We start from the raw sequence: 22,169 nt of genomic DNA, 5'->3' as shown, positions 1-22,169 counted from the left end.
TGCTTCACGTCTGAGGGCTAGGGATTCCTCCTCAGTTTGGGTCATTCTCCTGGGCCTTTTGGTGAGAATGCGGAGGGGAGGCACCTGACACTCCGTGCGGCTTCTATTCGGCCCAGCCACAGCCTCCTCCTCTCTCCCACTGGGCAAGGCCTCCTCCTCTCTCCCACTGGTCAAGGCCTCCTGCTGGCTGAGGTCATCCTGTGCCAAAAAAAGGGACATAGTTGTAATTTTGTGTTACGCAATCACACACAATTTTCAGCTCATGACTTGCAAATATAATTCTCAACAAATAGTAAAGGCTATCTATTTGACACCACCATTATTACAGCTGATCAACAATATCTGAAGTACATAGGCGTGCGCACAGGGTGTGCCAGGTGTGCCTGGGCACACCCTAATTGCCTTGTGTGGTGCATATTCCCCCCTGTTTAGACCACTGATATTTCATCCCCCAAAAAACTGTAATAAAAGAAAATAATTAAAAAAAAAAATAAAATAAACAAAATTACACTGTCCACTGCCCTACTGACACCATCAGTACATATACACATGCACGTGTATTTGAGCTTTGGGGTGCACACCCTAATGCAAGAGGCTGTGCACACCTATGCAGAAGTATATTTTTGGCCACTACTGTCTAGTGATATGTCTACATATTAATATTTGTGATGAAGTCATTTTTTATGAAGCACTTAAAAATTTGACATGTTAACATCATTAATAACATTTACACAATCACAAATTCCACAAAAAAGGATACCTGGCTGAAGCTGGGCGCATCAACTTCATCAGGGATGAAAAGGCCCAGTTCTTCCTGGGACTCCTCAGGGTGGATGGAAGGCTGGAGGGAAGAGTGGGGGGGAGGCTGGAGGGAAGGGTGGGGGGAAGGGTCGAAAGTGATTGCCTGGCTTCTGTCTGGTCATCCAGGAATCGCATTTTGTGGTAGTACCACAACTTGGGTACATAAACTTGGTCGGCTGCTGCTCCGGATCTGAGCGACTCCTGGATTTTATTGTGTTCCCGCTTATACATGTTTAGCAAGATACCAATTTTCTTGTCCACAAACTTGAGGTCTGCCTGGGGGACTCGAGTCTTCACAAATTCTAAAAGTGTGCCCAGTGTTGCCTTCCTTACATCTCTATTGTAATATAGTGGGTGTTTGACCTCCCACAGGTTTTTTTTTTCCTGATATAAGTCGATAAATCTCGTCAAAAAATCTGCCTCCTTAAAGGGATTCATTGTTGCTGAAAGAAAAGACACAAGATCAAAACTGTAATGTCAGTTAGAACTCCCAGGATTATTTGGTGAAGAATCTAGGGGACACATATACACACACACACCCCCACGTTTAATCTTACCTTCGTTTCTGACGCTCGCTACTTCCGCACGGACATACGTAGCTTTATATAATAGCTTTATATACACTGCGCATGTGTCATGCTCCGCCTGCGTCGCCCGCCCCTGACGTTCTTTAGTACAATTTGTCCCCGCCCCTTCACTCTTCGTTGCGCAGTGGGAGTAGATAGAGAAAGATGGCGGAGAGAATCAGTGGAAGTAGCGCGGAGGAAAGCCCGGAGCCACAACCATCCACATCCCAGAGGAGGTATAAGGCCACCAACATGGCTTTTGAATGGTGTCCATATTGAGAAGGGAGGACTACGATGGCAAAAAAGGACCGTACACACGCCCGAATATGCGGAAAGACAAAATAATGTCCTCAGTTGTAACCGCTCTAGAAGCTAAATTTGGCACAAAACGGTCTAAAGAACAATTGAGGAAGTGGTGGTCTGACATCAAAAGTTGGGAGCCAGAACAATATTGGCGAATAAAGAAGCTGCTTAAATAAAGTAAGTACTTGTTGTGTTTTCCTATTGAGATACTTAACTTGCATGCTCATCCATATTTTGTTCGTTTATACAGCATCGTTCGTAAAGACCGTTCTTTGTAAAAAACATATGATACTAAAGAAAATGACGGGTTTTTTTCGCCAAATACCATGGTACAGGGTTGGACATATACATTTATGTCTTGATAATTTATCGTATTCCACTAATGTGTGGATGTGGTGTAGATGTGTTGGAAAATATAATGCTTCTTCAAAAATGATTCAGTGTAATGTAAGGACAGGACACAGCAGCTGGTTCCACATCTGGACTCACGAGCACTAGTGTACTATGTGACCCTAACTAAATTTTTGAGGGGTAATACACATAGGAGATCATTGAGGTGTCTGCATCTGTGAGACTTACATGAAAATGTGTATTGTTTAGAATTGTTGTTTATAGGTAATGTTCATCCTGTCTTCTAAATTTTTTAAGAAAAAAAAGGCAATTGTCCATAACTCCTAACCAACGTTTCTGATTATTTTGAAAAATCTAAAATATCACTGTGTTTTAACTATACCTTTTGTTTACTTATCATAGGGAAGAAAAGACTCAGACAACAGTCCAAGGATACCAGGACCCCCCCAAGTCACCAGCCTGAGGCTGAAGATAGCCCAAGCCCCAGCCCAAGACCACACCCACCCGACGAGCTGGGGGAAGGAGAGGTGAAGGAAGTGTGTGACCTTTCAACCCCACCAAGTGAGTGACTGACACCCCAGCGTAAGGTAATGTATTTAGGCGTGCATATTTTAACCCTTGTTTTTTTCACACATTTTAGGTGAACTTCTGGTTGTGGAAGGCCAAGCGGCAGAGCCATTCACCACAGACAGTGCCCAAAGACTGATTGGCCAGATAATGCTGTGGAATGGCCAAATTGATAAAATGCATGACCAAATTCACAGCATGCAACTTCGCCTGGACTCCATGCAACAGGAAATGAAGAACATGATTGATGTTTTGGGCAGAATATAATAACGATTTGCCTAAAAACATCAATCATGTTCTTCATTTCCTTGTGAAGTTTATTTCTTCTTGAAATTTTGGTTTCAAGTGTTTTCGTTACCAACAAATTTTTATGATGCACACGGTGTGTCATCATGTGCTATCTTCCATCATGGGATATCAATGTACTTGTTTTGTGTTTGCAACCCCTTCATCCTCAAAATTATTGAGTGGTGAGAGGAACAAAGGGATTGCACACACAAAACACGTACATTGCTCCCCCATGATGGGAGATAGCACATGTTGACTTGACCCTTTTGTAATGCTCAATTTTGAGCATCTTAAAAATTTTCTATTTACAAGGGTGACATCACCAGCACCGTTCTTAAAATGTTGAACTTTGTAAGTTCTTTGATTTTTTTGTATGTTTTTCAAAACACTGTTGTGAATTTTAAGATTTTAAACAAGGTGTATTTTTGTTTAAATATGCCTTTAATAACGTTTTATAAAAATTAAATTTTTTTAAAAAAATAAAAAAATAACCAAAAAAATACAAAAAAAAAAATGCACCTTTCAATGTGCACACAGTAAAATGTTTTTACTACTACAATGTGTGTGGCTGATTATTTCTCAATAATATGTTTAGCAAATTTTTGTGTGGTTTCAGTGACAAAGGGCCTTATTAACTAAAGGTAAATGCACTTGCCACTTCTACAAGTGCACTAGAAGACAGACCAAACTAAATGCAAACAAGAAGAAAAACAAGATATTTTTTCTAAAAATTTAAATTTGTATTATTTTGTAAAATTAAAGCTTCTTGAATAGCAATGGCCCCCCGACCATTAAAATAATTCACATATCGCTCACGCATTTGATGTGCGGTTCGGGGGGCCAAGCCAATACGGCCAATTTCCAGGCCTGTCATTGTTGGATCTTGTACAAGTCCAGCCTCAGGCCCAGCAGAGGTTAGATATGTAGCAGAATGTCTACGTAAAAAGTTATGTAGTATGCAGCAAGCAAGTATGACGTGATTAATTTTATAGTCCTCCAGATTTATGGCTGAAAGGAACAAATGGAACCGGCTGGCCAGAATCCCAAAGGCATTCTCCACAACTCTTCTTGCTCTGGCCAGCTGGTAATTAAATACCCTCCTCTCAGGGGTGAGTGTTCTTTGGGGGAACGGCCTCATCAAGTGCTCACCGAGAGCAAACGCTTCATCAGCGATAAAAACTAAGGGGAGTCCATCCACATTCTGGTCATCAGGTGGCAATCCCAGGCCACCAGTCTGGAGACGCTGGCACAGCTCGGTCTGTGCAAACACTCCTCCGTCAGACATCCGGCCGTTCTTCCCCACATCCACAAACAGAAAGTCCAAATGTGCCGAGACCACCGCCATCAAAACTACACTATGGAACCCCTTGTAGTTATAGAAATAAGACCCCGAATGCGGTGGTGGCACAATGCGGACATGCTTCCCGTCAATCGCCCCGACACAGTTGGGAAAGTCCCAACGGTCAACGATCTGGGAGGCCACAGTCTGCCATTCCTGTGTACTGGAAGGAAACTGTGGAGTGAAAAAACAAAAAAGGTTAAAGCGGAGTTCCACCCTAAAGTGGAACTTCCGCTCATCGGATTCCTCCCCCCCTCCGGTGTCACAATTGGCACCTTTCAGGGGGGAGGGGGGTGCAGATACCTGTATAATACAGGAATCTGTACCCACTTCCGGGAATAGCTAGCCGCAGCTAGCCGCAAAACCCCCGCCCACCCCCGTTGTGTTGTGGGAAATACACAGTTCCCACAACACAACGGGAACCAGTGTAGACGCGCAGCGCGACTTGCGCATGCGCAGTAGGGAACCGGGCAGTGAAGCCGCAACGCTTCACTTCCCGATTCCCTCAGTGAGAATGGCGGCAGCAGCACCCGAGGATCGAGGGACGGTTCAGTCTCGGGTGCCGACATCGCTGGACCCCGGGACAAGTAAGTGTCCTTATTTTAAAAATCAGCAGCTGCAGTATTTGCAGCTGCTGACATCTAAAAAAAATGTTTTCGCGAAACTCCGCTTTAATATAAGGAATTTAAAACATAACTTGGATATCAGATTACACAAAAACATTTGCGAACAACAGCAGTCAAACATTATTAATATGTGTGTTTGTTATTTAAATTAGAAAAAACATAAGGCCCACTTATAAGATTAATCACCCCCTCTGATGGCCCATTGATCAATTTTAATGTGGGGGGAGGGGTTCTAATTAGGTTAAGAAACACACTTGACAGTTTACAACATTTGAGGGGTGGGGGAGGGTTTCTAATTAGGGTCAAAAACACACCTGACATTTTAAAACATTTGAGGGGTGGGGGAGGGGTTCTAATTAGGTTAAGAAACACACCTGACATTTTAAAACATTTGATGGGTGGGGGAGGGGTTCTAATTAGGTTAAGAAACACACCTGACATTTTAAAACATTTGAGGGGTTCTAATTAGGTTAAGAAACACACCTGACATTTTAAAACATTTGAGGGGTCGGGGAGGGTCAAACAGTACAATGGAGCTGACAATATACATTGTTCAAGGGACTATAGGCTAGAGATATAAATGGACCCAGGATTGCATGGTGGGGAGGTTATTGAATGTAAATATGCATGTAGGGCAATAAATGATTATTGTCCAAAAACGGGCATGCATGAAGATAAAGGGGACATTCACAGCATATTCCAAGCATGGTAATTAGGTAAGGAGGACATTTAGACTATACATTAGCAAACATTTAATACATATCATGTAATGTTAAAGGATAAAACTTACCTTCATATAGTCCTTCTGCAGGACCTGAATGATGGCAGAACTAGTCTCTGGGATTATTATCCCCAGAGCCTGGGGGAGATGCCTGTCGAGAACTTCAAGTCCTGAAGACTTCTCCCAGTCGCCAAGTAACGTAAAGTGGCAACTAGCCTCTGCTCTGCACTGATGGCTTGCCTCATGCAGGTATCCTGCCTGCTGATATAGGGGGTCAGCATAGCCAGCAGACGCTCAAAAACGGGGTCTGTCATCTGGAGATAATTCCTGAAATCCTCAGGATTATTCTCACGGAGCTCACGGAGCAAAGGCATATGCGAAAATTGGTCACGCTGGCGCAACCAATTCTTCATCCATGAACTCCTCCTCGCCCTGTTCATGGACTGGACTTGGGTCAAAGTATTAACCCCAAAACTAAGTCCCCATGCAGCACGAACTCGAGAACGAGTACGTGCACGCGACATGGCTTCAAAACGGTCGGCTGGTCAAACAAACAAACTTATAACAAACACACTGAAGAACAGCAAGGCCTATGAAGAACGACCTGAAAATCAGGAACGAGCGGACCAGAACGGCCTGCTAGGCAGGTTACGAACTGACCAACACGCACTGAAAAGCAGATACAAACCTCACAAGCACAAACTGAACCACAGAAAATGATCAAAATAAGCTGAAGTGTGAAAAGCGCGAATCGTCTCTAACCAAACTTCTACTAACACGAGATAAACACGAGATTAGCAGAAGGAGCCCAAAGGGTGCCGTAGTGGGGCTTGAACTTCCTTTTTATAGTCCCATCGTACGTGCTGTACGTCACCGCGTTCCAAACCAGCGGACTTTTGCAGTGATCGTGTGTGTCCAAGTCCGTCCCTTTTTAAGTCCGGCGCAAGGAGCCGACAAAGTCCGGCGTAAAGTCCCCCGAGCAAAGTCTGTCGTAAAGTCCGCTCGTGTGTACGCGGCATTAGGCTTAGAATGACAGCGGTGCCTATATAGAAAAAATGGCTACACACAATTAAAACCTTTGCCTTTAGCTTTTATTTGTTTGAGTTTTAATCTTTTGCATTGTTTTATTTTTCTGCTTTAGATAAAGTATAAAGCAGATGTCTGACAGTAACATATTTGCATGTATAGTGCATGAAGAGGATCATGCAAATTAGTTATTAATGTGTGATAAACTGTCCTCAAAATACCTTACTTTGGGTTCATATCAAGCAGCCATACTGCCTGTATGATTCTGCAGTTGAGGAAGAATAGATGACAATGATATTTTGGTATAGGTTTTTTGTTTTTACCTAGACATATACATTTATTTAAAATGTATCATTTACATTTACCTGCCCATTAACAGTATACAGTATTTGTAATTTAAATATACACTCTAAATTAACATGACTGTCAGTTAAAAAACTATGAACAGGATATTTTACACATATACATACAGTATATGTATATTCATATATAACACATGCTTAAACCACAAATGTGTTATTATTGATAGTTATTGCTTTCAAATAGCACTTTAGGAGAAGAATATATATATCATAGGCACAAATTAAAAAATATATTATTGTTGTTTTACAATATAATTGAAGACAAGCAACATGTAGAATTGCTCATAAGCTAAATACATTACTCCCTGATCACACATCTATATTTATTAATGGCATTGCAGATTTCCAGTGCCTTGAAAAAGTATTCATACCCCATGAAATTTTCCACATTTTGTCAAGTTACAACCAAAAAGGTAAATGCATTTTATAGGGATTTTATGCGATAGACCGACACAAAGTGGCACATAATTGTGAAGTGGAAGGAAAATGATAAATAGTTTCAGTTTTTTTTTTTACAAAAAAATATCTGAAAAGTGTGGCGTGCATTTGTATTCAGCCCCTCTGAGTCAATACTTTGTGGAACCACCTTTCTCTGCAAATACAGCTGCAAGCTCTTTTTGGGTATGTCTCTACCAGTTTTGAACATCTAGAGAGTGAAATTTTTGTCCATTCTTTGCAAAATAGCTCAAGCTCTGTCAGATTGGATGGAGAACGTCTGCGAAAAGCAATTTTCAAGTTTTGCCACAGATTCTCAATTGGATTTAGGTCTGGACTTTGACTGGGCCATTCTAACCCATGAATATGCTTTGATTCAAACCATTCCATTGTAGCTCTGGCCGGATGTTTAGGGACGTTGTCCTGCTGGAAGGGGAACCTCCGCCTCAGTCTCAAGTCTTTTGCAGACTTTAAAAGGTTTTCTTCTAAGATTGCCCTGTATTTGGCTCCATCCATCTTCCCCTCAACTCTGATTAGCTTCCCTGTCCATGCTGAAGAAAAACATCACCACAACATGCTGGCACCACCATGTTTCACGGTGAAATGGTGTGTTCAGGTTGATGTGCAGTGTTAGTTTTCCATCACACATAGCGTTTTGCTTTTAGGCCAAAAAGTTATTTGGCTCTCATCTGACCAGAGCACCTTCTTCCACGTGTTTGCTGTGTCCCTCATATGGCTTCTTGCAAACTGCAAATAGGACTTCTTATGGCTTTCTTTCAACAATGGCTTTCTTCTTGCCAATCTTCCATAAAGGCAAGATTTGTGGAGTGCATGAGTAATAGTTGTCCTGTGGACAGATTCTCCCACCTGAGCTGTGGATCTATGCAGCTCCTCCAGAGTTACCATGGGCCTCTTGGCTGCTTCTCTGATGAATACTCTCCTTGCCCAGTCTGTCAGTTTAGGTGGATGGCCATGTCTTGGTAGGTTTGCAGTTGTGCCATACTCTTTACATTTTAGGATGATTGATTAAACAGTGCTCTGTGAGATGTTCAAAGCTTGGGATATTTTCTCTTATAACCTAACCCTGCTTTAAACTTCTCCACAACTTTTATCCCTGACCTGTCTGGTGTGTTTCTTGGCCTTCATGATGCTGTTTGTTCACTAAGGTTCTCTAACAAACCTCTGAGGGCTTCCCAGAACAGCAGTATTTATACTGAGATTAAATTACACATAGGTGGACTTTTTTTTATTAACTAGGTGACTTCTGAAGACACTATATTTTAGTTAGGTGTATCAGAGTAAAGGGGGGCTGAATACAAATGCACGCCACACTTTTCAGATATTTATTTGTAATAAATTTGAAAATCATTTATCATTTTTCTTCCACTTCACAATTGTGTGCCACTTTGTGTTGGTCTAGCAAATAAAATACATTTATGTTTTTGGTTGAAACATGACAAAAATGTGGAAAATTTCAAGGGGTATGAATATTTTTTCATGGCACTGTAGTAGCTTTTATTTATGTACAATCAGGAAGATATTCATGCATTTTAAAGCTCTATGAAATTATCCTTATTTTCCCAGAAGTAGAGGTAGTTTTCCCATTCCCTGCACATTATCCTTAGTGGGGCTTGTAGTAGTTTAGGGCCAGTCATACATATGAAATGGTTGCCATTGCAATTAGATACCCTGCAATTCCAACAGAATGGGATGGCAATTAGGCTGTCTGTCTGGCACAGCGGGAAAAGCTATTAGATTGGTTGGAAACTTTCAACAATTTCCTGTTCCCCCAAGATAAGGATACATGTTTATGCACATGGTCCTAGAGCTCATAAAGCTTCAGCTCTGAACAGTCACTTTTTGTCAGTGTTACAGTGTTCATGCATCTCTGCATTAATCAAGGCAATGTAAGCATAACAATCCTTGTTCTTTGTTCATGACAATGTCTGTTACAAGGCTGAGCTGTGGTGAGTACACATAATATATTCTTTCAGGCTGTCACATATGTGGTGGTACACACATTTAGCTGGAACTGAAGCAAATGTCCAGATTTGGCTGTGACGATGCAGCATACCAACCTTGTGCAAAGAACCTACTGTACATATGGGCAAGATTTGACACAACTGAAGCAGGACTGTTCATATTATGCTAGTGTAGCGCCCTCAGTGTACAGAGTATTAACATTCAGTTTGGCTCATCTGTAGGAGCTGGGGTTATTTTGTTTGTATTTAGCTGTGGAGAGTGCTACTGTTACCCTCCCCCCTCTAGAACTTGCTGGATAGTTCTGGAACTTAGAGGGTGGAAGAACAAAGGCTAAAGCCTGAATATTTATTGAATTTCCACCAATCCCTGGGTAAGCAAGGCCCGGAAGGTGGGGAGATAGGCCACACATGTTCAGCACCCTGGCCAGGGTCCTGTTGTCTGGAGGGGACCCCTGTGCTTGGGGGGGGGGTTCTACCCCTGTGTAGAAGGAAGAACAGGAGAGAGCTAGTGGAAGACAGAAGAAACAGAAAGTCTCACACCTCTCCAGCCTCAGTTAGGCTTAGGTGAAGCTACCTTGACAGTGAAGATGTGGGCATGTATAGCAGGAAGCCTCTTGGACCTCAAGATTCACCAAAGAGGGACTTAGTGAGTAATTTCTTTTCATTACACCCCAAGCCTGGATATAGGGGGTTGCAAGGTGCTATATTTTGCATTCCCATAACTAAGGGACTGCTTACTGCTAGTTCATAGCCATCAACACCATGCTAGAACTCTATCTTGGGTTCAAAGTAGCCAGGTGCATCAGCAGTTCTCTGAGGAGTAGCACCAGCATTCATCAGTTGGAACTTTTTGCTATCAGTCTAGCTGTGCCATTAACCCTATGGGAGGACAGCATTGTTGATGTTAATACCTAGCAGCCAGAGACATCAGCCAGTCCTCAAGATTTCATGCAGGTTTTATAGTTTTGTGCATCCCATACTTTCCCATTCCCTGTTTAAGTTCATCCCCCAGATAAACAAAAAAACAAAACAAAATACTGGACTGATAATTGAGCCTGTACGAGAGTTGCAAAATTGCTGTTGCCTGGCTGTGTGCGTAAGGGAAGGCCCAAAAGTCCAACAGCCCTTATGGGGGTAGGCCTACGCTAGTATTTTGATAATTGGACAGGCATAAAGCCAATATGGCTTTGTCACATTCTTCATGTGAAAACATAATGATCTTACTGCCAGGGCCATGGACTCTTTTAACAACCTGGTTGGGGTTCAAACTTCACCTATCTCTACCTAAAACAAGGAAGGTCTCCAAGGGATAACAAGCATGTTCTGTGTTCAGTGTAGGCTCTTATTTGCACAGCACTTATAATTTGCTCAGATTGTCCTGTTTAAGCCCTGGTTCACACTGATGCAATTTCTGATGCCTCCAGAACACATGGAATCACATGACAAGTCAAATAACATTTGTTTCTGTGGAGGCCATTCACATACAGTATATGCAGTGCGAATCCGATGCAATTTTAAAAAGGGTCCTGTGCAAGTTTAGCGTGGTGCGGTGCAATTTTTAGGTCCATAGAATTGAATTGAAACCGCATGCAGATCGTTTATCTGTCCCATAGTAACATGATTCCAGCACATTTTCCAGAATTCTTTGCTTTCTAACTTCCTAACCTTTCCAAGAGAGAGGCAGAGATTGCAGCTGCGTCCGATTTGCATCAAAACCTTGAAATCGCACTGCAGAATGGATTCAGCTTACACCGTATCAGTGTGAACCTAGCCTAAAATGGTTTTGGTTGTTCATGAATCTTAGGCCATGTATGGTTAGATATTTGGTAATGGAATTCTCTTTTCATTCTTCTAAAGTAGATAAAAGGAAGGCAAGACAACCTGGTTTTGTTCCAGAAATATTCTACAAACCTTCAGTGAAGTAGCAATAAAAACTTTTATAATTCATTTAGAGCCTCTTTTGGTGACAAAGTTGTACAATAATTGCTTTACATCCTTTGTTTGAATGCATAAGTGATAAATAAATTATGTGTGCCTTCCTATGGGACGCTGTGCAGTGTCTTGGTTTACTCAAGCTTACACCTCTACTTCCTATGGAAAGCTCACATGAACTCCACATTAATAATCCATGGCATGATCTTCTGATGCATGACTCCCAATAAACTCCTTCTCTCTTCCCTTTTTTTTTTACTTCTTGCACTATTTTCTTTTGGAAGGGTTTTCTTAGTTTGTGAAAGCATAACTGAAGTTTCAGAAATCTTTTTTTTTGCAGAAGGGTCTGGCTAGAGATTGCCATTAAGTGATATAAATGCGCTGCCAGATGAGATGCATCTTTCTTGAATGATGAGACAACTGTTTGAATAGAATAAAAACAGAGACAAGGTGTGAGTAAGAATGAGTGCATTCCATTATAATACACAATTACCTGCTATTCCAGCTTACCTTCGTCTTTATTATGCCTCAAAAAGGAATATAAAGCATAGGTTACTTCTGCTAGGTAATTGTAGAATAAATATCCATTTTAATGTGTGGTTATTGAAGAATTGCGGTCTAGTTAAAAATCAAGATATATCACTTCAAAACAAGGACCAGAGGAAATAACCAGATACAACAATATTTTGCCAACATTCTAGCATACCATTTATTACCAGGCAGCTTCATATACTTGTAGGCAGGTCCCTAGCTGTCCCACATACTGTAGTTATCAGTCCACTAGGGGCCTACAGACATACAGGGCTCTCCGGGGGCACCCCACAACCCACATAGTCCCAAGCTGTCTGCTAACATATGTACACATGTTGGGCTAGAAACCTTCTGTTACATCGTGCCCTGGTCCATGGCAACACCAACCGATAACTGGTCAGGAGTACTCATGTTGCAAAATAATTCCTTCTCTGGTTCCAGATTAGGAATCTGACTTGGGGCCAATGAGACACGAGGGCCCAAGTCACCAGGCACATGCTCCATAGAGGTGTCTGCCAGGAGGGCGACAACATCTTCCCCTAATTACCAGCTCTCCTAACTTGACTAGATTTACACTACGTACCTTATGTTAAGGATCTTTTCCACCATCTTCTTTAACTTGGCAATAAATATATACAACTAACAAACATTGTCAAAGTAATAAATGCACCTCCAGCTTCCATCCAGTAAATATACTGCATATCTTCAGGCACAGTATTAAGTCCTCGTTTTCTTCAGGTCAGTCCTGAATATCTGGTGTCTCATGGCCCATAGCAAGGAAAGCCCATGTGGGGGCATTGAACAGGGTTCCACTTGACTTTCTGCTACATCTCTCTTCAGTGAGGTGCGCAAAACTCCACCCATTTCTAGATTCCATCCATCCAATGTTTGGGGTTCTGCCAAAAAGGTAAGGATTAGCAGATCATACCCTGTAAAAAAGGGACCCGTAGATAAGGAATAAGTTAACCCCTTCCAATATACTGTGGATGTGTGCCATGTTCTCCACTGTTTCATGTTTTCTGACAGCATAGCTTCCATAACATGTATTCCTAGTTCAGAAAGACTTATTGTAACCAGAATACAATAACAAGGAAAAGATTCAAATTTCTAGTAACCCTTGTAACTAGAATACCTATAGACATGAGATGGTCATCTCTGGTTGCCAAGTTACGTAAGACTGAAGGTTGTTTGTATATCAGTGGGTATTATTTTAACACTGCAGTTGCTCCCTGCCAACCACTCTCAGTTTGGAAAAAAAACTTACTGAGTGCAGGGTCTGCACATGCTGTCTATGTACAGCAACTGAAAACTTTGTCTGTGCGCTGTGACTGTGTGTACATGTCACATTTGTCTGTGTGTTATGATTGAGTTCTCTCTGTCCGTGTGTACCATCTCTCTGTGTGCTGTGTGCTCAGTTTATGTGCTTTGACTAAGGGGTATAGTTTAAAAAAAAAATAGCTTTGCATATGTCTCAACATTTGTGCAAGTGTAATATGTGTGTAATCGTTTTTTTTTGTTGCCTTTCTCTGGACAAATGTAACATTCCCTAACATTCAATTCTTAGCATAAAAATACCCATAAGAACATTCAACTATGAAAGTTAACATTCACCAATAGAGAAAATGGCCTAACACTATAGGTTAAGAACATTTGACCATCAGTAGAAATAATATGAGGGAGACCTCTGCACTGTTTATAGTCTAGGGAAAATCCTGTGAAAAGAGCTGAACAAATGGGATGTTTGGCTGATTGAACCTACAGCTACAGTGTGAAGTGTAATATTTAGCAGTGGTGGTGTTACCACTGCTAAATGTGACAGCTTCCTACTGGTTGTAGGGAACCAGCGCCCATCAGTATTCAAACAGCCTCGGGCTCTGTGGCTAGCATAGACGGAACGTGTTAAGCAGCTAGCATTTAGCTCTAAACTGCTTTTGTACAGTATGGTAATAGAGCTGCTAACACTCTTACATCAGGCAGCAGCTTGCAGACAATGTCATTTTATCCCATAACATTGTCCAATGGATACTCCAGGGCTTATACATTTATGTTCTAAAGATACAATGTGCATGACAATTGTGTTGTGAAATCTCTGCACCAGTTTCCATTTTATCCTTCTTAAGGGAAATGTGCAAAACAGCTGCTGTTACAAAGTCAAAAGGACAATAGAATTCAGAAAATATATTAAAATGAGCCTGCAGAGTAAGTCCAATTTGACACAAAAGATACAAGCCCTCCCAGCATCTGTGGATGTGCAGAGTTGAAAATGTAGCCATCTTTTCTGTTCCCTTGGGAAGGCAGTACAGAATTAACACACCCACCCAAAGGGTTCGAGAGTTGTGTTGAAGGTGTGGTAAAGCGATTTATTATGCTCAACGAAAACACCCATAATGCCAACTATACTAAATACATCTGTATTTCCATGTGACAAGGGTTCCCAATCTGACAACAAGTCTAAGTGAAATTACAATTTGTTAGATACCAAATATGATGTAGACATATGTACATCTTTATAAGGAGGTCTGATGTGTGCCATGAGCCTTCTGGACATTGTAAAATAGGAGTGTTTGGTGTCTGATTAGCATCTTTCCATACATCAATACAACCATGTTGTAAACAGTTTAACCCTGGTAGTAAAAAACAAAACAAAATGAGTATGTGTATTTGTTGTTTTAATCTGTTCTGAAACCTTTTAAAAAATCCAGAGGATGCAACGTGTCAGGGAAGCATGGCTAGTGACATCAGCATGGGTGAGGAGAGTGTACAGCAGCTTGGCAGTTGAGAAGCTAGGCAGTTTCTTTGAAGCAGCTTTCTGCTTGTTTATACATACTGATTTCTAAGAATGAATACAATGAGCTCCCCTGAGAATCTGTGACACCAGTGCACTCACGGTTGGAAAAAACCCACAAGAGCCAGATGGAGAGAGAGAGCTGAGATTCCTGGAGAAGCCCTACATAATTGAGCTGATACTGACGATGGAAAAAAGAAGACCATCTAGTAAGGTTAGAATCCACCTGAGTAGGGTCACAGGGTGCAGAGAGCACAGCACCGATGTTCACATTTTGAAAAGAGCTGAATGGAGCATCCTTTGCTGTGGAACAGTTTGGAGCAATTTTAATGGCTGTGGAAAAGGTGAATAATTATGAAATATTTATTTATTTATGCATATGTTTCTTTATTAATTAAATTGCACAATTTTTTATAAGTATAAAAAAACAGTAACTTAAAGTTGATGTAAACCCTCACATATACCCAGTGAAGTGAACAGCCTCAGATAATACACAGAGATGAAACAAATCTCCCTACATAGGTTTTACATGTATATCTACTGTCTTCAGCTTGCTACATTCTTTAGAAAGTGCACGTTTCTCTTCCGGTTCAGCAGTGGGAGTGTAGTCTTAGCATACACTGTGTGACAGCTGATTGGAAGAAAGGCACAGACCCCATCTCCACATAGGTGGAGGAGAGAAGGAATGTGCAAAGATGTACTGTGACTAGACCAGCTCTCTGCTAATCTATTCATAGCGCCCACCCCGACATACATTTCTGGCTGGTTTTATCTCCTTTGTCGGAAAACTTGTCAGAAGTTATCATGCTTATAACAGAAGGACAGCACAGCAGAAACACAGGGGACTTAGGGCTTTGGAGAAAGATACAGTATCTCACAAAAATGAGTACACCCCTCACATTTTTCTAAATATTTTATTATATCTGTTCATGTGACAACACTGAAGAAATGACACTTTGCTACAATGTAAAGTAGTGAGTGTACAGCTTGTATAACAGTATAAATTTGCTGTTCCCTCAAAATAACTCAACACACAGCCATTAAATGGTAAGTTCACCTTTACAGAAAACAGGTGCCCCTCCTCGCCCCCCAAGGTCCCGTTGACCTGTACTGCCGGTTCTAAGCCTCGGTATATCTGCAGCAGAAGCCCGGGGCTTACAAATCCTCTGTGCTAGAATGTCCAAAACATCCCTCCTCAGGAGTGACATTTGGAGCATTCTAATTGGTCAGCACCGTCACATGGGCGGCGCTAACCAATCAGCAGCCGCATAGCCATCCTGTTAGCTATGGAGAAGACTTGAGGAAGGAGAGAGGTTTTCGAAGCCCCGGGCTTCTGATGCGGATATACCGGGGCTTAGAATAGAAATAGCGGCGATCCAGGTTAGCGGGACCATGGGGGGGAGGAGGGGCATCTGTGTAGGTTCACCTTACAGATTTTTCTGTGTAGGTTCACCTTACAGATTTTTCTGTAAAGGTGAACTTACACTTTAATGTCTAAACTGCTGGCAACAAAAGTGAGTACACCCCTAAGTGAAAATGTCCAAATTGGACCCAAAGTGTCAATATTTTGTGTGGTCACCATTATTTTCCAGCACTGCCTTAACCCTCTTGGGCATGGAGTTCACCAGAGCTTCACAGGTTGCCACTGGTGTCCTCTTCCACTTCTCCATGATGACATCACGAAGCTGGTGGATGTTAGAGACCTTGCACTCCTCCACCTTCCGTTTGAGGATGCCCCACAGATGCTCAATAGGGGTTTAGGTCTGGAGACATGTTTGGCCAGTCCATCACCTTTACCCTCAGCTTCTTTAGCAAGGCATTGGTCATCTTGGAGGTGTGTTTGGGGTCGTTATCATGTTGGAATAATGCCCTGCAGCCAAGTCTCTGAAGGGAGGGGATCATGCTCTGCTTCAAAATGTCACAGAACATATTGCCATTCATGGTTCCCTCAATGAACCGTAGCTCCCAGTGCCGGCAGCACTCATTCAGCCCCAGACCATGACACTCCCACCACCATGCTTGACTGTAGGCAAGACACACCTGTCTTTGTACTCCTCACCTGGTTTCCGCCACACATGCTTGGCACCATCTGAACCAAATAAGTTTATCTTGGTCTCATCAGACCATAGAACATGGTTCCAGTAATCCATGTCCTTAGTCTGCTTGTCTTCAGCAAACTGTTTGCTGGCTTTCTTGTACATCATCTTTAGAAGAGGCTTCCTTCTGGGATGACAGCCATGCAGACCAATTTGATGCAGTGTGCAGCGTATGGTCTGAGCACTAACAGGCTGACCCCCCACCCCTTCAACCTCTGCAGCAATGCTGGCAGCACTCATACGTTTATTTCCCAAAGACAACCTCTGGATATTAAGCTGAGCACGTGCACTCAACTTCTTTGGTCAATCATGGCGAGGCCTTTTCTGAGTGGAACCTGTCCTGTTAAATCGCTGTATGGTCTTGACCACCGTGCTGCAGCTCAGTTTCAGGGTCTTGCCAATCTTCTTATAGCCTAGGCCATCTTTATCTAGAGCAACAATTCTATTTTTCAGATCCTGAGAGAGTTTTTTGCCATAAGGGTCCATGTTGAACTTCAAGTGACCAGTATGAGAGAGTAACACCAAATTTAATTGTAATCAAAATGGAGCAGCGCTAAATGCATATGCATATTGCGATGGGGGCTAATTACGCCCCAAGTGTTGCTAACCTCCATATGGCCCATTAGGAAGAAATATAGGTTTACTTGAATAGGCCTGATCAGCTAATATTATATAAAAGATATATCGATTATATTTTTATTATTTGGACGGTAGATCAAAATAGTCTTCTACAATTTGGTCAGGATCTCAATTTAAACGAGAAAAACATCAAGCTAACATGGGAGATGAATGAACACAAAATCAATTTCCAAGACCTCGAAATTCGGCATGAGGAAGATAAAATGAAAACTAAGCCATATTTCAAAACAGTGGATAGGAACAGTTATCTCCCTATGGATAACTGTCACCATTCATCATGGTTGATAAACATTCCAAAGGGCCAGCTTATTAGGCTTAGAAGAAATTGTACTGAAAAAACTGACTATAAACTACAAGCCAAATTAATAGAAGAGCGTTTTGTAAGGGAAGGCTACAAAAGATCCTTTCTTTTTTATATTTATTTATTTTTTTAAATCAAAAGTTTTTTATTGCTCAAGAAACACAAAACATCATCTTACACGTAGGACATTGCATTTTGCATCGCAATTAAGAGTCAGTTACACAACCATTAGTCACAACCTGCTGTATGCATATATATGAGGATACACAATTCGTAATAAAGGAGTTATTGAATCAATTTTACCCGACATGTCCTTTCAATTTCCTGCCATTTAGTCAATAACCCTAGCATCTCCACCTCTGCCCCAGTGTTAGTACTGTTGCCTGCCCAAGTGTGTCTCCAGGTATCTCTATGAACATCTAAGCAGCCTCATCTGCACCAATTCTCTGGGGCTTATACCTGGTGTATCAAGCCATGCATCCCACAACTTGTCAAATTTCCCAGGATTCCCCCCTGTGCTGGTATATGTATTTTTCCATAATAAGAGTGCTACCCATATGCTGAATCCATGTTTTAACCATCGGCGGTGTAGCAGATTTCCAGCTCATTAGTATTGTTTTCCTAGCCTGAAACAGTGCTCTGGCGAAAGCCGTCCTTGTCCTCTCCTCCGGGATTGCCCCTAGAAGGCACCCTAGTGGATCAAGAGGGACATTAGTTTGAAATACATTATCCTGCACCTGCCACACAACGGGTTCGGCCCTTTACCCATCTTGTAAAGTTTTACTGGAGTGTAGTGCACTCGTAATAGGATGTATAATTGGGAAACTTTTTGTGATATGTTTAGCGAACAGGTGCTAACAGCCTGAAGGGCCTCTTCCCACTTCTCACCTATGATGGGGCCTAAGTCTGCCTCCCATTGTGACACTGCCTTCATGGGGTGTCCCTCCAGAAATGAAGAAAGAAGCATGAGGTAGCATTGGGATATTATACCCTTTGTGTCTGTTGCATTTTGCAGTATGTGGAAAATAAGGGTGGGAGACTGTATCCAGGTCACTGCGACACCCTGCACTTGAACAGCCTGTTTTAATTGTAAGTAGTAGAAGAGCATTTTAGAAAGTAGTGCATATTTAGATTGCAAGTCTGCGAAAGAGAGCAACTTCCCGTTATGGAAGACATGTCTGAGGTGAGTAATTCCCAGGGGGCGCAACCTGGGACCCTGTTGAAGTTTGGCCAGTTCCTCATAAGATTTATTGCCCCAAATTAGGCTGTAGGCTGTGAACCCCGTGACATGTTGCAACTGTTTGACCTTATTACACACTTTTTGAAAAAGTGTATAAGTGGGCATTTGTTTGTTGGGCCGTTGAAACGTCTGAGCCTCCAGGCCCTCTGGTCCCGACTCCACCCCTGTGCCAATCAGCAGAAGTTTAGCTGATGAGTCTGCAGGAGATGGAGCCATAGTTTCTATCAGGTGCAGTAACTATGCGGCCAAATAGTATATCCAAGGATTGGGGAGTGCAAGACCTCCCTTCCCTCCTTTGGATACTGAAGCTGCTCCAATTTGATCCTGGGGGGGTTAGTGTGCCATAATAGTAATCTGAATAGGGAGTTGACCACTCAAAATATTTTCAGTGGAATTACTACCAGCGTGTTGTGGAGCAGGTACAGGAATTAAGGCATCAGGAACATCTTGACGACATTCGTCTTCCCTGCCAAGGACATTTTGAGTCTGTTCTAAATATTTATTTTGTCTCTGAAGCGAGTCAGTAGGGGATAAATGTTTAGCCTATAGTAATCAGTCAGTTTGGGGGATATATAGATACCTAGGTATTTAAAGGAAGTCACTATGGGGACAGGACAAGGAAGATCTGTATTCAAACCAGAAGTCCCATCCAGGAACATCAGTGCGGACTTGGACCAATTAATGGTAAAACCTGAATAGTGGCCAAAATCCGCAACAAGGGACATTGTATGAGACAGTGAAGCATCCACGTCCTCCAGAAAGAGGAGCATGTCATCGGTGTAGAGCATTATCTCCTCATGCAATTCGCCCTTAATCCCTTAATTTGTGGACAGTCCCTCACCTGTGCAGCGAGAGGTTCAATAGCCAATGCGAATAGGGGGGGAGACAGGGGGCATCCCTGCCTAGTTCCCCTGCCTAGTGCAAAGACGTTTGACATCCTATCTGACATGCATATGGCGGCCTGTGGTGAGGCATACAGTAACCGTACCCATGTAGTGAATCTAGGACCAAACCCAAATTTGGACAACACAGCCCAGAGATATCGCCAGCTGACACTGTCAAATGCCTTATTGGCATCAAGTGACAACAGTGCCCTGTGGCCAGTCACATCTGCCGGGGTCTGCATGTTCAAAAAAAGCCGTCTAAGGTTGGTCGCAGTGGATTTCTGTGGCATGAAGCCTGCCTGGTCTGGGTGAATGATAGACAGAATAGCCTTGTTAACCCTCATGGCCAGAACCTTGGCCAATATTTTGATGTCACTTTGCAGTAACGAGATGGGCCTGTATGAGCCCGGGTCTACCGGGTCTTTTCCAGGTTTGAGTAATAATATAATATTTGCCCTTGTCATAGTTATTGGTAGCTTCCCTGATTTGTAGGAGGAGTTGAAGACCTCCAGTAGTTTGGGTAGAATCACCTCACCATACTGGGTGCAGACCTCCATCGGGATCCCGTCATTCCCTTGCAAGTAGGGAAGGAGGCAGCCGCCTCTCTCAATTCGTCCAGCGCGAATGGGGCTTCCAACTCCATGCACGCCTGATGGGTCAAAACCGCAGGGATATTGTATCTAGTTAGCCCTGCAGTGCCTCATCCGAGTAGTCCTCACATGGCCTGTACAAGTCTGCATAGTTCGAAGCGAGTTCAGTAATTATTAGTTCAGGGTCATTCACCAATCTCCCAGTGGAACAGCCAATGGCTCCTATGGCTGGGGATGTTTGTTGGGACCTGTCAATTCTAACCAGCAAGTAGCCAGTTTTCTCCCCCTCCTCATAAAAGGCCTGTTTAGTAAAGAACCGTTTCCGCTCTGCGGTGAAGGATCTCAACCAGTTCAGGCAATCCTGGCCCAATATTCATGCCTCCTTCAGCAGAGTCTGATGGGTATGTGACATGTGATAGTTCTAGCCACCCCACCTGGTCTCCAACCTGCTCTAGGAGGGCTGATGAGTTATGTTTAATTCCCGCAATTTCAGTTATGAACGTGCTTCTAAGGCATGCCTTAAAGGCATTCCATTTCATTGTGACATCTGGGTGTGATCGGTTATTATAAAATATTGTTCAATTTGTCTCACTATCTACTCTTGGGATATAAAATGTTTTAGCCAAAAGGCATTGAGCTTCCAGGGGGCTCTAGGTAAGGAGACTGTTGGGCGGGTAACCAAATGTGCTGCCAGTGGGGAGTGGTCTGATACCCCCCTGGGGAAGTACTCCACTTTGGTGACCGTATTTATAATATGAGAGGACCCAACACAAAGGTCAATGCGAGAAAGTGAGCCATGCGTTTTAGAGAAGCAAGAGAATTGTTTGGATAACAGGTGCCAACCGGACACCAACTAACGTGTCCCTGGAACTGGGACATAATGGTAGTTTGTGAAAGCTTGTGAGCACATCTCACACACTGTAACTTAGAACTCAACATAGTGCTTAGTGCTGTGTCAGAGCCCATTCAAAACGCTGGTATGGACAAAGTGTAAAGTGTCCTGCTATATAAGTACTAAACTTGAAACGTCTGCCGATAGCATACCGACCTTGTCAGACTTATTCTACAGGCGTCATTCACCCCTGTCGGCATCACGGCACCTCCGGAGGTCCTGTTCATTATGATCCAGCCACGCAGCCGCATCTGCGGCAGATTCAAAGAAGGTGGACTGCTCCCTGGCTGTGATGCGTAGTTTGTCCAGAAATAACATTGCATATGTTACTTGAATTTTTTGTAGGCGCTTCTTTACCTCAGCGAATTTAGCCCTTTTCTGTTGCACCTCAGCAGAAAAGTCAGGATAGAATGAAACTTTTGTCCCATTGAAGTGAACAGAGCCTCTCTCTTGCTAATCTGAGTATGATCTCACGGTCCTTGTAGTTCAGGACCCGTGCCAGCAAGGATCGTGGTGAGTTGCCCAGAGGGAGGGGTCGAGGTGGTGTGCGGTGAGCCCGTTGCACCACAAACAATGAGGTGAAGGCCTCCTTGCCAAATATATCTTGCAGACATTGCTCTGTGAATGCTGTAGGATCTCTGCCCTCAACTTTCTCGGGGAGTCCCACAATACGGACATTGTTCCGCCTGAGGCGGTTCTCAATGTCATCTGTTTTGGCGGAGGCTTGCGCAGCTTGCTGCAATGCTGTTCTGGCATCCCTTGTGAGTGAAGGCATCTGGTCCTCCACCACACTAATTCTGCCCTCCACTGCCGTGGTTCTCTCCCTGATTTTCTGGAAGTCCTGTCTCACAAGGGACACTGTTTCGGTGAGACTCCCAAACTGCTCTTTTAGCCGATTGACTGAGGCCATGC

This window comes from Aquarana catesbeiana, linkage group LG01 (assembly GCF_042186555.1).
Source record: "Aquarana catesbeiana isolate 2022-GZ linkage group LG01, ASM4218655v1, whole genome shotgun sequence".
Classification (NCBI taxonomy): domain Eukaryota; kingdom Metazoa; phylum Chordata; class Amphibia; order Anura; family Ranidae; genus Aquarana; species Aquarana catesbeiana.
The sequence above is the reverse complement of the archived record's forward strand: the minus strand, read 5'-3'. Positions refer to the sequence as shown.